Source organism: Heterocephalus glaber, unplaced genomic scaffold (assembly GCF_053883595.1).
Source record: "Heterocephalus glaber isolate CG9 unplaced genomic scaffold, H.glaber_assembly_v1.0 deba00001442, whole genome shotgun sequence".
Classification (NCBI taxonomy): Eukaryota; Metazoa; Chordata; class Mammalia; order Rodentia; family Bathyergidae; genus Heterocephalus; species Heterocephalus glaber.
This window is the reverse complement of record NW_028258296.1, coordinates 54,584,683-54,599,752: the sequence shown is the minus strand read 5'-3', so window position 1 is coordinate 54,599,752 and position 15,070 is coordinate 54,584,683. Positions and strand designations below refer to the sequence as shown.

Genomic DNA, 15,070 nt, shown 5'->3' with positions numbered 1-15,070 from the left:
GTAAGTATATGGTAATTATTTAAATTTTAAAAATTATTACAGTAAAAGACACATTGTCATTAATTCCCCTCAAAATACTCCCCCTTGCTTCAAATCTACTTATCTCATTTTTCTTGCCACTTTTTGAAGCAGTTTTGAAAGTTGTTTTTCATGAGTTTCTTTATGAGGTATGGTCAAAATGCCGTGAATGTTGCTGCTGAGTTCCATCCAACAGGAAGGCAGGCCCATAAAAACACTGCAGTGGGTCCTCATTCACCTTATTCACTGGATCTGGGAGCATGCAACTTTTAGCTGTTCTCCAAAGTCAAAATGATTGTGAAAGATAAATGTTTTAAATCACTTCAGGACACGGGGGCAGCCATGACAGCACAATTAAACACGTTCATGAAAGGATTTCCAGAGCTGCTTCAGAAGGTGACAATGATGGGATAATTGTGTTTGAAGATGGGGAATATTTTGAGGGAAACTAATGGCAATGTGTCTTTTATGATAACAAACATTTTTTTAAATTAAGTATTCAGTGTATTTTTCGATCACCCTTTGTACACAAGGGCAAGAGGCAAAAAATCAGCAGTATCCTGAGTGAACCAGGACTCAAGGTCATCCATTGTATCATCACTCACCTCACTTGCCTTGTATCAGTTATCTTAAATGTCGTTCTCCTCCTCTAAGTTTTTTTTTAAAAGTCCTTTGTATTCAGTAGCTCTCATTTTAAGTTTAGGGAATAAACACTTTATCATCTGTCTTGAGCTGCTGATTTATATTTTTGTTGTGGTATTTCTCTTCCATTTCATCATTTGTACATGTGTGGGTGTGTCTGTGTGTATATGAACTAATCTGCAAGCTCGTTGACAACAAGGGATCATGTTATTTATGTCATTTAATACTCCACTTCCTAAAAAAAAAAAAGAAAGCTTGACAGAATATGGGTGATAAAGTCATCAAGTAAAATAGTTACTGGCGATTACAGTTGCCAAAACCAAAATGCTTTGTTTTCACAATCCTTGACCTCAAGGAACTGACAGTTCAGTAGGAGCAGGATAGGATCAGTGAGCACTGGAACGTGCATTGTACCTTTGCAAGACAGTAGGTAGATGCCAAACAGGAATAGGCCTTCCACAAAGCAGTCTCTGAGTCAAAAATAAATACAACAGAATCCCATTCTAATCAAGTCTGTAAACTAAAGAAATTAAAAAAGAAATAGTTTAGTAGGAAAAAGTCACACAATCTTGTGAGGAGATTCTCACGTAGTTCCTGATTATTCACCCAAAGTGAAAAGTAACTATTAGTGAATGGCTTTGATTTAAAAATCTTTACTTTTTAGAATCACACCTCTTTTAGGAAAAGTGCAGTTCACACGCACTTTTTGTACATAGAATGAGTTTTCTTTAGGCTTTTCTTTTACCACTAGGGCACGGTCATGACCCAGTAAGATATGGTGAAGCACACAGTATTTTCATAAGGGATTCTATCTGAACTGACCAGGAGACAAGGGTCTAATCCTTGGATGATGTCCTAGAATACATGTGAGTGGTATATGAAGAAGTTCCTTTATAAGGAAGTTTCTTCCATTCACTAAGTTTTAGAGCAAAGGTAGAAAGCCTGCTGGGTCTAGATATCTGGCTCTGTCACTAATTGTGGTGTGACCTTAGACCGGTCACCCCCAAAGTTTTATGTTCTTATACAGTGAAAAATCAGAGCTTCTCCCTCTTGTGCCTAAGAATTATAAAGCCACCTGCACAGATCTACATGGCATAAGCACACAGGCCAGAAAGTGTCCAAGTGCAATCCATCAAGTTTTTGGACTGTAGCAGAGGACCTGATTTAGAAGTGCATGCTTTCTACAGATCAGGTTCGCTGTCTTCTACTAGTGCAGTTAAGGCTCAAAATAGATACAGAGCTTGCTCCAACAGGTGACATGTGCTCTTCATTGCCAGGAAAAGGCTAGCAGGGCAGTGTCCTTGGCCTTAGGAACCAGCAGACTGTGCAAGGCCAGGATGCCCTCCTGCCAGAGCCTGCTTTAGTATCCAGTTCCTCAAAGAGATGGAAAAAACCAAGTGGAAAAGTTTCAGTTTATACAATAGTAGGATCCATATCCAACTGGCGAAACTCTGTTTAGGTCAGTTTCTCGCTCAACTTATGTCAGCCCATGGTAGGGGCTTGAAAGCAATACATTCCTTTCCCAGCCATTTACCCTGATTACATAGAACACACAGCTAGGGCTTGGGGTATAGGGAAGGGAGAGAGACAGAATGCTCTTTGGGCAAAGGAGAGGGACAAGGTAGCTGATTTGTGAGATATTAGCATTTGTTTATCATTTTTATCAAATATATAGTGAGTATCTACATTGTATGTACAAAGTACTCTAATAAGTATTTAAAAGATCAAGACAGGCATGATCATGGTGACAGAACTTAAGAGTCTATGCCTAATCAATTAAACAGATGATTTATAACAGGGAGCAGGGATATAAATCTAAACTATTGCACTGCCAAGAGAAACTTAAGAATCTAGTTCGTGGGCAGTGGCATGGTACAAGGAAGTACAGGCCTTGGAACTAAATTGGCCTGGGTTCAAATACCAGCTGTCTGGCATTATATTAGGTTGAACAACATGAAAATGCAGATATTTAACTATTTTTTATAGTTTCACATAATTGATTCTCTATTCCAGAGGTAAATCTAAGTTCCGGTTCCTTCAGGTGTTAATTTTAGGGCCACTGTGAAAATTAAATAAGATGGTTAAATGAAAATACTTGACATGTAGCAAGTATTCAATAAATGTAGTTTCCCCAAAGATAGTCATATGTATGAATCATAGGAAAGATAGTGAGTTCTGGTTAATACTGAGTTTAGGAAACCAAAAAAAGAAGATTAAAATGAAGTATGTCTGGGTTTTGATAGTAGGGAAAGCTGTACATATGTGGATGTGTATATGGGCAGAGAATATATGGGAACTTTGTGTCCTCTGCTTAATTTTTCTGTGAGCCTAAAATTGTTCTAAAAAGATTTATTTTTTTAAAAAAGACAAACAGGAAAATATGAGGTGTGTTGCCTGTTTTATTCAGATGTTGAGCATAGAGATCCCAAGATACACACTGCCAGGTTGTTCACACTGACCTCCAATTCAGCCCTTTTCAGTGCGTCATAAGCCAGTCATTCTCTATGGTCACTCTGTTGAAATCTTGATTCCCAGAAGCCTCATTTAATTTGGCCCAAATGAGTTGGCAAGTGAGAAAACATATACATAAATACCAATGATCTCAGTGTTTTTCTCCCCCTCCCCAGTACATTCCTTACCAGGATGAATCTCTCTCACTTGGCTGGAGTCTCTGTTCACAAATAGGCCTGGCTGGGCTTAATTTAGCAAAGTGCAGGCTCCTTGCAAAACCCAGGGGTGGGGCTGGAGCCCTTGCAATCCCCAGGATATCTTCTATGGGGACAGGAACCAACCCAAACCCCACTAAAGGAGCTAAGACAGAGGCTCAAAATGATTTGTTTCTCTCAGCCATAAGAATTATATTTCACAGGAACTACCCTTGTTTACTGTGACTTCTCATACATATTTTTTATTCATTAAGTTTATGGGTACATTTTAGGTAGACATTATGAGCACATTTATTATTGGGAGTTTGTACCTCTACATGGTATATCTTGGTTCTTATTTTTGGAGCATATTGATTTTTCTATACCTAGGAAATCCATGCCTACTCAATATTTTTGAAATTATCTGTGGCGCCTAACATGATCTGATATTTATCCTCAAATACAGCTTTCTTTATCAGATTGGCTCTTGATTTGATCTATTCTCCAAGAAGGATAAAAGTACTGATAGGTATTCTGCAAAATCCAGGACAGTTTTTCTTACATTGAAGTTTATGTAAAAAACTGGACTCCAAGTTCTAATAACTGGCTAGCCTAGCTATGTCCTAAGGCCAGACCCTATGATTAGGCAACTCTTCTGTACTTAGACTTCTGCCTGGCACCAGGGACAACACTAACCTTATTGACACTATAGCTACATTAGCCAGGATGGTAGGGATGAGCCATATGTGCTACTAAACCCTGGATATGTGAGTAGTCCAAATCAAAATGTGCTGTGAGGATTTCAAAGACAGTTCACACTGATTTAAAATACTTAGTATAACAAAACAATGTAAATATTCATGAATAATATTTCAATGTTGATTTCATATTGAAATAATATTTTAAATATATTTTAACATTAATTTCACATGTTTCCTTTTATTTTTTAGTATGGACAATGGAGAACTTAAAATTACATATGTGGCAAATGAATTGAGGAGACTTCTGGGAAGATGGCAGAGGGATAAATAGCAGCAAATCAGCCTCTCCACGATTTCAAATCCAGACAATGATATATAAAAACTTGGAGAAGAAAAGAAGGAGGGGAGGTGGATTCCCAGGACCCAGGAAGGATCTGAGGGGAGAATTGAAGTCTGTGGAGAAAGTGAAGAGACAGACCTCAATGCAGAAAAAGGAGGTGGAAAATTGCACTTTCTCCCTAACTCCTGTCTCATGGTCTGAGAGAAGGCTCGTCTACAGAGACACAGTGAGGGCCACTGACTCCAGAGGCCTCCAGGAAGAAACACACCAACAGAACAAAGCAGTGAATGCTGTGTGCTATAACAGCTGGTGAGTGACTCCAGGCCAAGAATCCCTGGGAGAGGCTGCTTGGCCACACACCATTTTACAGAGGGGCCAACTGATCTTGGAACTCAGAGCAGGCATGGGTTGCCTTCATCTCAGGACTTCTAGTAACTGGTTGAGGCAAAACTGTGGGAGACATCCAGGGTCAGGGAGCTGAGGTCAGGTCAGCAAGAGATACCCAGAGTTCGACAGGCTGAACAGTTCAGGCCCCAACTCCGCAACAGGATGCCAGGATCAGCCTGAATATCTTTGGAGTTGAAAGCACCAGAATCAGCACCATGCCCTAATCTCACTGCAGGCTCCCTGGGATTATCCAGCACAGATCTGGGCTCTGTCTGCCTCCTTTGTCTACCAGCGACAGCAGAGATACACCCTGAATTAGACACTACCACAAACTGCAGACCCCAGAAGATAACCACAGGTTTGAAATCACAGAGAAATTTTTTTTCTTTGCTTTTTATTTCTTTTTGTTTGTTTTATGAGTGCAAACAGTTTTTAGGTTTTTTTGTTTTGTTTAGTTCTTGTTTTTGTTTTGTCCTTCTTTCTTTCCCTCCTGTCTTCTTCACCAGTTTCCTAAAGCTTGAGTAATCTTCCTTTGTCTTTCAGCATTGCTTCTAATATCTTTTTCATCTTTTATTTCTCTATTATTTTTCTCTTATCTCTTTTATATTTTCTCCTCTGAGAGTAAAATCACTCTATTGAGGGGATATTGATTGTATATAATTTTCTGATTTGTTTTAGGTGTTGTTATCTAACTATAAATCTTGTACCTATGGTTAAAGGTGGCAAATAATAGTTACCACAGTTTGTCATTTTCTAGACTGTACTTGATGCTATAGTTATTGCTGATTGTACTACTTTAGCCAAAGTGACATAGTTGTTGTGACCAATTGTTCTTCCTTGTATGCCAATACTGAGATTGTATTGGAGTCATAAACAATACCATAGTCCAGTACCAAAGAACTGGGTGCTAGACCAAATAGGCAGCAACTTCTTGTCCCTAATATACCAAAGAGGCAGGATCTTGGGACAGACTCAAAGGCCAAAAGCCAGCTAAACCTAGAAGATATCTCTGAAGAGTGACCATTTCCTAAGGAAGTCTAGATAGTAGTAATAAAGCTACCTGCCATAAGCAATTTATTAGCATCAACCCAGAAAACAAACGAAAAGACACAAATCCATGAATCCCAACAGAATGAATCCACCAGGCAAGATAAGCAATTAAATGGGGGGTGGGGGATAGGGGATGGAGGTAACCAACAACAGGAAAATAATGTCACAAGGATAAGTCAATACATGTCAGTTATAAGAATCAATGGTCTCAATTCACCAATCAAAAGAAAGAAATTTACCAAGAAACAAGATCCAACAATATGCTGCATACAAGAAATACATTTAACTCATAAGGAAATTCATAGACAGAAAACCAAAGGATGAAAAACAATATTCTATGCAACAGGAACCCAGAAAAAAGCAGGGGTAGCTATTCTATTTGCAGACAAAGTGGATTTCAAGCCAAGACTAATCCGAAGAAACAAAGAAAGTTACTGTATACTTGTTAAGGGAACAATTCAAAGGAAGAGATAACAATTATAAATATATATGCACCAAATACCAGCACACCCAACTATATAAAACAAACATTAATGGACATGAAAAATCAAATACGCACTAATACAATTATAATGGAGGACCCCAATACTGCACTGTCAAAAATAGATAAACTAGATAAAAAAATCAACAAAGAAATATCAGAGCTGAACCAAACCTTTGAATAAATGGACTCAATAGATATCTACAGTTCCACCCAAGAACAACGGCATACACATTTTTGTCAGCTGCACATGGGACTTTCTCTAAAATAGACCACATACTAGCTCATAGAACATGCTTCAGTAAGTGTAAAGGAATTGAAATTATCACATGCATATTATCAGATGAGACTGTAATGAAATTGAAAATCAATGGCAAAAGAAACCACAAACACTGCATAAACACACAGAAATCAAATAACACTTTCCTGAACAACCAATAGGTCACAGATGAATTAAAGAAGACATTAGACAGTTTCTACAATTAAACAATAATGCCAGTATAACACACTGGAACTTATGGGATGCAATAAAAGCAGTCCCATGAAGAAAATTTATAGCAGTGAATTGCCATTTCAGAAAAACAGAGTGAGCTCAAATAAATAAAATATATTGAGCCTCAAGCTTCCAGGAAAAAAAGAGCAAGTTAAACCCAAACATGTATGAGGGAGGAAATTACAAAGATCAGAGCAGAAATCAATGCAATTGAGACTAAGTAAATAATACAAAAAAATCAATGAATTAAAGATTGGTTCTTTGAAACATTAAATAAAATATACAAACCCTTAGCCAATCTTATAAAAAATAGGAAAGAAAAGACTTAAATCTATGTAATTATGAATTTAAAGGGTGAAATCACAATAGATCCTGCATGAATCCAGAAGATCATCAATATTACTTCAAGAACCTTTGCTCTAATAAGATGGAAAACACAGAAAAAATGGACAAATTCCTAAATACATAGGATTACCAAAGCTGAGTCAAGAAGATATAAAAATTTTGAATAAACCCATATCAGTCAATAAAATTGAAGAACGAATTAAAAACCTACAAACAAAGAAAAGCCTAGGTCCTGATGGATTCACTACTAAATTCTACAAGAAATTTAGAGAAGATCTAATGCCGCTACTTCTCAGACTCTTTAATGAAATTGAAAAGGAAGCAATAATCCCAAACTCATTCCTGGAACCAACCATTATCCTGATACCAAAACCAGAGAAGAATCCAACCAAAAACATCTATAGGCCAATCTCTCTGCTGAACATTGATGCAAAAATCCTCAAGAATATCCTGGCAAACAGAATGCAGCAAATCATGAAGAACATTATATACCACGACCAAATAGGATTCATTGCAGGGATGCAGGGATGTTTTGATATAAGCAAATCAATAAATGTTATATACCACATTAATAAAGCCAAGGACAAAAGCCATATGATCATCTCAATAGATGCAGAAAAAGCATTGGATAAAGTCAATACCCATTTGTGATTAAAAACCCTACAGAAAATTAGAATAGATGGTCTTTATTTCAATCTGATAAAAGCCATCTGTGACAAACCAATAGCCAACATCATACTAAATGGACAAAAACTGAAAACTTTCACTCTAAAACCAGTAACAAGACAAGGATGACCATTATCCCACTTTTATTCAGTATAGTTCTGGAAACATTACCTGGAACAATTAGACAAGAGGAAGAAATAAAAGGAATAAGGATAGGAAAGGAAGAAGTTAAATTATCATTATTTACAAATGACACAATTGTCTACTAGAAGACCCCCAAAACTCCACCAAATGACTCCTAGAGTCAACAAATCCAGAAACATAGATGGATACAAAGTCAATACTCAAAATGTTCAGCATTCCTATACACAAATAACAAACTCTCTGAGAAAGAAATTAGGAAAATAACACATTTCACAATAGGCACAAGAAAACTGGAATACTTAGGAATCAGTCTAATGAGGGAAGTCAAAGAAATTTACATTGAAAACTACAGTACTCTGAAAAGGGGATTGAAGAGGATATCAGAAAATGGAAAGATATCTCTTGTTCTTGGATAGGCAGAACCAATGTAGTGAAAAATGACCATACTTCCAAAAGTGTTATACAGATAATGCAATCCTGATCAAAATATCAATAGCATACCTTACAGAACTAAAGAAAATAACCGTAAAATTCATTTGGAACCAGAAGAGTCCTAGAATAGCAAAAGCAATTCTGGGCAATAAAGGCAAGGCAGTAAGCATCACAATCTGTGACTTGAAATTATACTACAAAGCCACTGTGATAAAAACAGCATGGTACTAGCAAACAGACCCAAGGATAAATGGAACAGATTAAAAAATGCAGAAATAACTCCAAACATACTCAGCCATTTTGTCTTTGACAAAGGGGGCAAACACATTCATTTGGAAGAAAGATAGTCTCTTTATAAAGTGGTGCTGGGAAAACTGGCTTTCTACATGCTGAAGATGAAAACTAGACCCATATCTCTCAGCATGCACTAAAATAAAATCTAACATCCATTTTGGTCCTTATTTACCCTTTTGGTTTCTCACCTCATAAAAAGAACACTCAGAAAGTCTCCTCTTTTCTCCTCCATCAATATTTCACTTTTCTGAAAAATTAGTGATACATGAACATGCTGTTATTCATCTATGTTTTTTTCAAATCCTCTGTGGATGTCACACCCCAATCAGTGACTTCTCCTTTGAAACAAAACTCTTCAGGGTAATCATTCATATTAACTCATTCCAATTTCTTTCTCCTTTTTTTCTTAAACCCACTATAATTAGTCTTTTATCTCTACTACTCCACCAAAGATCATTAATGACATTGACAGTGTTACATTCAAAGGTCAATTCTTAGTCATCACATCACTCAAGTTATCAGCAGCATTTCAAATGGGAATCTCACCCCTTTTTTATGATACAATATTATTCATTTGCCTCCCAGAACTCCAGACCTTCTTGGTTTTCCTCCCACTTTACCACTTTGCACACTCTCTACTTCCTTTGGTGGTTCTCCCTCTCTTCTCCAATCTATTAATGTTAGGCTGATCCATGGCGGCGAACCTATTAGGGGTTTCAATGATACAAAGACCCCACTGTGGCACGTGTGCCATAGGTTCACCACCACTGGTATTCTTTGGTCCTGGATAAGCCTAACTCCCTTGGTGATGTAGCCTCAAGGCTTGAAATACTTTCTGTATGCTGATGACTCCCAAATTTATATTTCCAGCCCAACCCAACCCTTTTCCCAGAACTTCTGACATATACTGAACTGCTTACCTGAATTTTGCACATGACATTAAGAAACACAAATATAAAACATCCAAAATTCAACTCCTACTCTTCCACTCTCAAACCTACTCCATCCATACCCTTCCCTATCTCAATTCTACTCTTCCACATGCTTAGGCCAAAAACCCTAGAATCTTCCTTGATTCCTTCCTTCCTTTTTCTCCTTCCACATCCAGTCCATTAGAAAATCCTATTAGATTTACTACCATTAATATTTCTCCCCATGTTAATCGCTATTAACTTAGTCTGATCACCATCATCTTTTACATGAATTACCGCAGTGGCTTTCTAATCGGCCTCTCACTTCTATCCTTCCCTTTCTATGTTCTATTTACCTTTCTATGGTCTGTTTACAATACCAAAACTAGATTTTATCTTTTCAAAAGTCAGGAAGGACTTTCATTTGTCATAGAAAGCATCTACCCATAACCTTTCGATAGCTTTTTGAAACTATAACAAGAGCCTATCTGATCTGCATCATCCCTGTCACCTACCATTCCAGCATTCTTTTCATTTCTCACGCTGTTTCAGCCGTGGCTTTCCTGACGTTTATTAACCTAGAATAGTCTCTGCCCAGCTTTCTGGTTGACTAATTTCCTCATCTTATTCATGATGTTTCATAAAAATCATTTTCTATTGGGCTGGCTTGATGTAGCTCAGTGGTGAAGCACTTGGCAAAAATGCATGAGCCCCTGGAATCAATTCACAGCACTGTTAACAAATAAAAATAATTTTCTATGGTACAGCCATTTTGGAAAACAAGTTAGCCAGTATTTTCTAAGTTAAAATATATGCTTATTATATGATTTAACTATTCTCTACTGGATATATACCCAAGAGAAATAAAACAAAGACTGCCACATGAATATTCTTAGCAGTTTAATTTTAAACAGTCAATCATTGAAACAACCCATATGTTCATCAACAGACAAATGGGTAAACAAGTTGTGTTGCATTCAACTTTGGAATACTATCCAGCAATAAAAATGCATACACTACTGATACAAACAACATGGATGAATCACAAAATCATTATGCTAAGTGAAAGAAGCCAAAGACCACAGTCTAAACTATGTGACTATGGTTATATAAAATTCTAGAATAGACAAAACTAATCTGTAGACAGAAAGTAGATCGATGGTTTCTTGCAGGCAGAAGTGTGAGAGGTTTGGGCACCTCTGAGACATACAGCAAAAATTTGGGAGTGATGGAAATATCTTATATTTTGATTGTGGGTTGTTGTTACACAGGTGTAACATAAGCTAAAATTAACCAAACTACATATTTAATAAAGTTGACTTACACAAAAAAAGATGAAAATAAAAATGATAAAGGATGTGCTAATGCAAGCAGCCGAGTGCAAAGGGTAAGTGAGGAGCTCCGCCTGGAGACAACCAATCTAGGATGCTGCCATTGCCTCAGGTAAGGTTAGAGGGCTATACTTGTTGTGAATGTAAATCCGGAAAAAAATCTTACTCCATTAGTCATTCCTCTGTATGTTTACTTCCCTTTCCATCCCATAACTGAAAAAAAATTGTGGTGGACAGACTATGATCTGTGCATTCAGGTGTTTGTGTTAAACTCCTCCCTTTAAGTCACAGAAGCAAGACTGGTGACTTGCTTCTAACCAACAGAATATGGCAAAGGTGGTGGAATATTACTCCTAAGCATTAAGACTTTCTCTTGCCTATAGATTTGCTGTAGAGTCTCTCCTTGCTGCCCTGAAATAATTGGGTATGAAAAATAAGTGGTTTCAAAGAACTCTAGGTAGCCTGTAGCCAACATCTAACAAGAAGTCAAGGGTCTCAGTCCTGGTGTCATAAGAAAATGGATTCTATGGTCAACTTCAGTGAGTTTGGAATCAGATTCTTCCTTAGTCAAGCCTCTAGTTAAGAATGCAGCCTGGCCAGTATCTTGCTTGTAGCATAGTGAAACATGAAGCAGAGAACTCAGTTAAGTTGGGTCTAGATTCCTGACTCACATAAACTGTGAGACAATATGTGTGTTTTAAATCATTGCCTAACTGTGGCCTTCCCTGATCATCCTTTAATATCACAACCTGCTCTCTACTCCTATACTTTTGGTTTCTGCTACAGTGTGGATGCGGTGTGTTCCTCAAGGGTCCATGTATTGGAAGCTACATTCCCCAGTGTGACACTGTTAAGAGTTGGTGGAACCTTTTCAAGGTGGAACTCGGAGGGAGACCACTGGGGGTGCTGCCCTTGCAAAGGATTAAGGAGTCCTCGTGGGACCCCAGCTAGTTCTATAGACAGTGAGTTGTTATAAAAAGAGCAAAACTGCCCCTCCCTTCTCTCTGGCTTCCTGTCTCACCCTGTGACCTCTCCCTCTGACACTTCCTCCAACCATAATGCCATCACCATGATATGGTACAAGAAGACCCCTTACCAGAACCAACACATGATGTTTGGACTTTCTGCCTCCAAAATTGTAAGTTAAACTTCTTTTTGTTGTAAGTTTTCCAGGACTGAGTGTTTCATTATAGTAACAGAAAAGGGACTGATACAGACCACTTTAACCTGCTCTACTTTTTGTTTGTTTGTTTCTCCTTAAGAGAACTTTCACTTTCCAACATTATCAATACTTCATTGATAAATTGATTTTAACCTAGGGTTCCACTATGTTACCCAAGCTGGCCTCAAGTGATTGTCTTGCCTCTGTTTCCCAAGTAGCTGGAAGTACAGGAGCTTGCTACCATGCTCAGCTTATAAACTTCTTTTCTAAATTTTTGTTTAGCTTGAGAAATTTCCTGTTTCCTCTGAATTTCTGGGGTTCATACCAGACTCAGCACATGTCTGATGGAGCAGTTTGTGGGGACAGTGATTCTGTTATATGCCAATAAAATACATCTATTTCACAAGTAAAAATGAGGTCACTGCCACCTTTTACCACAGATACATCAAGGAGAAAATCCGTCTTTTCCTGACACCATCTTGGCAAAAGCCACTATGAAAATGGATATCATTGTGCTAAAGCTCTTTCTCTCTCTTCAGTCAGACCTAGTAGGATGTAGAGTTACTCACTGGAAAACATCATTTGCATTTGAAAGACTAACTTTAATTTCCAAAGATTGTGCCAAGGCCTTGCTCATTAAATGTAGAATTAGGAAATACTGTTCCTGGGATACCAGGTACACTCTGTGAGGCTTTTAGTGGCCATTTTGTTCCAGTGAAAAATAAAGAATAGATATCCCCTTCATACTGCTAGTATGTGGTTGAGATTAACTATGCACAAATGGGAAAATAGGCCTGGCACATAGTAAGCACTAGGTGGTCATACCACCCCTCACCCTAAGGATTCAAAATCAAAGCATTCAGCATTTGCTTTCCATGTTCAAAAGTCATTTTGAAAAAGAAAAGAGAATGTAGGGCAAAGGACAGAAAGGACCTAATAATGGGGAGAGTGCTAATCATTAAGCCACTCTTCTCAAGAAAAGAAGCTACAAGTGATAGAGAAAGAGTCCTCTGGCTGTTTTCTTCATGACCATTTATGTTCTTCCTTCTTGTATCAAGACCTTTAGGCACTAGTTGAAAATCCTGACCCTTTGAAGAGGTGAAGAGGAGAGAAGAGAGAAATTAGGAAGCAGATGAGGACCAAATCTGAAAGCATGTGGTTGAATTCCATTCCTACCTGATGATACTGGCAAAGTTACTGCAGGCCCCTTGATGCAGCCCCCAGAGAACGCGCTTTCATATGGCTGAAGAACCCCTCCACTCTCAACCAAGATTTGCCAAAGACAGCAAAGGCTGGTTACTACTACCCCGACTCTGAGTGTTCTGAGACCCTAAATGATTTTCCAGTAAGCTGGGCTTCCCCATGATCCCACAGACCGGGAGGGTGCCAGAGAGAAAGAATAAGGCTTAGAATGGACACTGCACCCTACCTGTAAGTGATCGGTCTGCTCCTCTGGGCTCCAGAGGCTCACTACCTGTGCTTGATTGCCAGGCCAAGAAGACCCTGGGATCCAGCTCTGGACCTAGCAGTTCCTGATTCTGGAGCAGAGGAATGACAGTGTTCCCTGTTGGATCATGTGAGTTAGGCTGGGTAGGCAAGATTGGTTTATGTTTGTATTGTGCATATTCTTAGCTTGACCTGAGAGTGCCCTGAGAGGGAGGTCTGCTGGAATACTGCTGAGAGAAGTACCCACCTATGCAGGGTCAGGAAGAAGAGCTGGGGCCTTTCAAGTGAGAGTAATCTGGAAGGACAAGCTCAGTTCAGGCTTTTCACCAGGCCCCAACTCTCCTCTGGTAGTTCCAGATCACTGGCTTGGGGCTGGCAGCCTCCCCCGCTACTCAGAGGAGATTGCTCTCCCCAGCCCTGTTTGTGGGCCCTCTGAGGCCCTATGTGCCTGAAGAGGCAGGTGCCAACCTTTCCCGGCAGCAGGGCTTCCAGGAGGGGAGATGAAAAGCTGGCTGTATAAGACAGTTTGTGCCTTCATTCACTCCCAATCTCTTCAAGCCAAGTTTCCAAAAGCAGGAATGATAAGTGTGGCCCAAAGTCACTTTCAAAGTTGCTTGGCAAAAAGCCACCAAGTATGGCTTATCTGTCCCTAGAACAGCATGTACCAAGCCTGCCTTTTGCTGTGTGGGTGGATTAGCTGCTATTTAACATGATAGGCTGGGCACCTTTCCAGTTTGTACCAGTCCCTCCTCGGTGCCTTCTCCATGTATCTCAGTTGAACTTGCTTAGATGAGACAGCAAAGGCCAGAGCAAGAAACAGAGCAAAACCGGGGGTGGGGGGGAGAAAGAAAGAAAGAAAGAAAGAAAGAAAGAAAGAAAGAAAGAAAGAAAGAAAGAAAGAAAGAAAGAAAGAAAGAGAGAGAGAGAAAGAGAGAAAGGGAAAGAAAGAAAGAGCCCACAGCGGCATTTGAAAATACACACCCCTTAGGGGAAGAGATATGTAGGCTGGGGAACTAAATATTTTCTTTTGGTAGCAGGCCAGAGCGCAGACTCCTTTATCTGCCAATTACTCTAGCTCCCGTTGTGAGTGTTCTACTTTATCCCATTAATGCAAAGGGGAAGAAAGACTTCTCACATACAAGAAACACATACATTTCTTGAATTTTTGTTGGAGACCAAGGAGGTCATTATGAGCAGCTTTAGCAGGTAGTTAGGCCTCCTGGCTTCCAGCCTCAGCTCGACTATTAATTTTCTGTGTAACATTAGGCAAAATTAACATTCTGGGCCTCTATCTCTGTCTTGAAGGATTTTTCATTAGGTGCAGCTGAGTGCATTGTCTATTGCAACTCTCAGTACGATTTTTGTAACTTTGCTGTAAGTCTAAAACTTATTTTAAAATAAAGTTTTCTTTAAAAGCAAAGGGATTACACAGATCTTCGAGATCCTCCCTAGTTCTGAAGAGTGATTCTATGTTCTAATTTATCTCCCTTTAGGAGTCCCACTCCTCCTTTCTCAGACAAAATGAAATTAGCATAAACCTATTTGCTGCTTTTAACATAGCCTAAATGGAGGCTAAAAGGAG

At 38.8% G+C, this 15,070-nt stretch overlaps 2 protein-coding genes across 19 annotated transcripts in view; one reads left to right on the top strand and one right to left on the bottom strand.

The window, feature by feature from the left end:
• Nucleotides 1–14,935, top strand: part of LOC147827759 (uncharacterized) — a 52,609-nt gene extending 37,674 nt beyond the window's left edge. The window contains exon 2 of the mRNA XM_087212739.1: nt 4,256–14,935. The gene's annotated coding sequence lies outside the window, so the exon portion shown is untranslated. The remainder of the gene's footprint in view (nt 1–4,255) is intronic.
• Nucleotides 1–15,070, bottom strand: part of Pde4dip (phosphodiesterase 4D interacting protein) — a 248,460-nt gene that overhangs the window by 126,796 nt on the left and 106,594 nt on the right. The gene's annotated exons all lie outside the window — the stretch shown is intronic.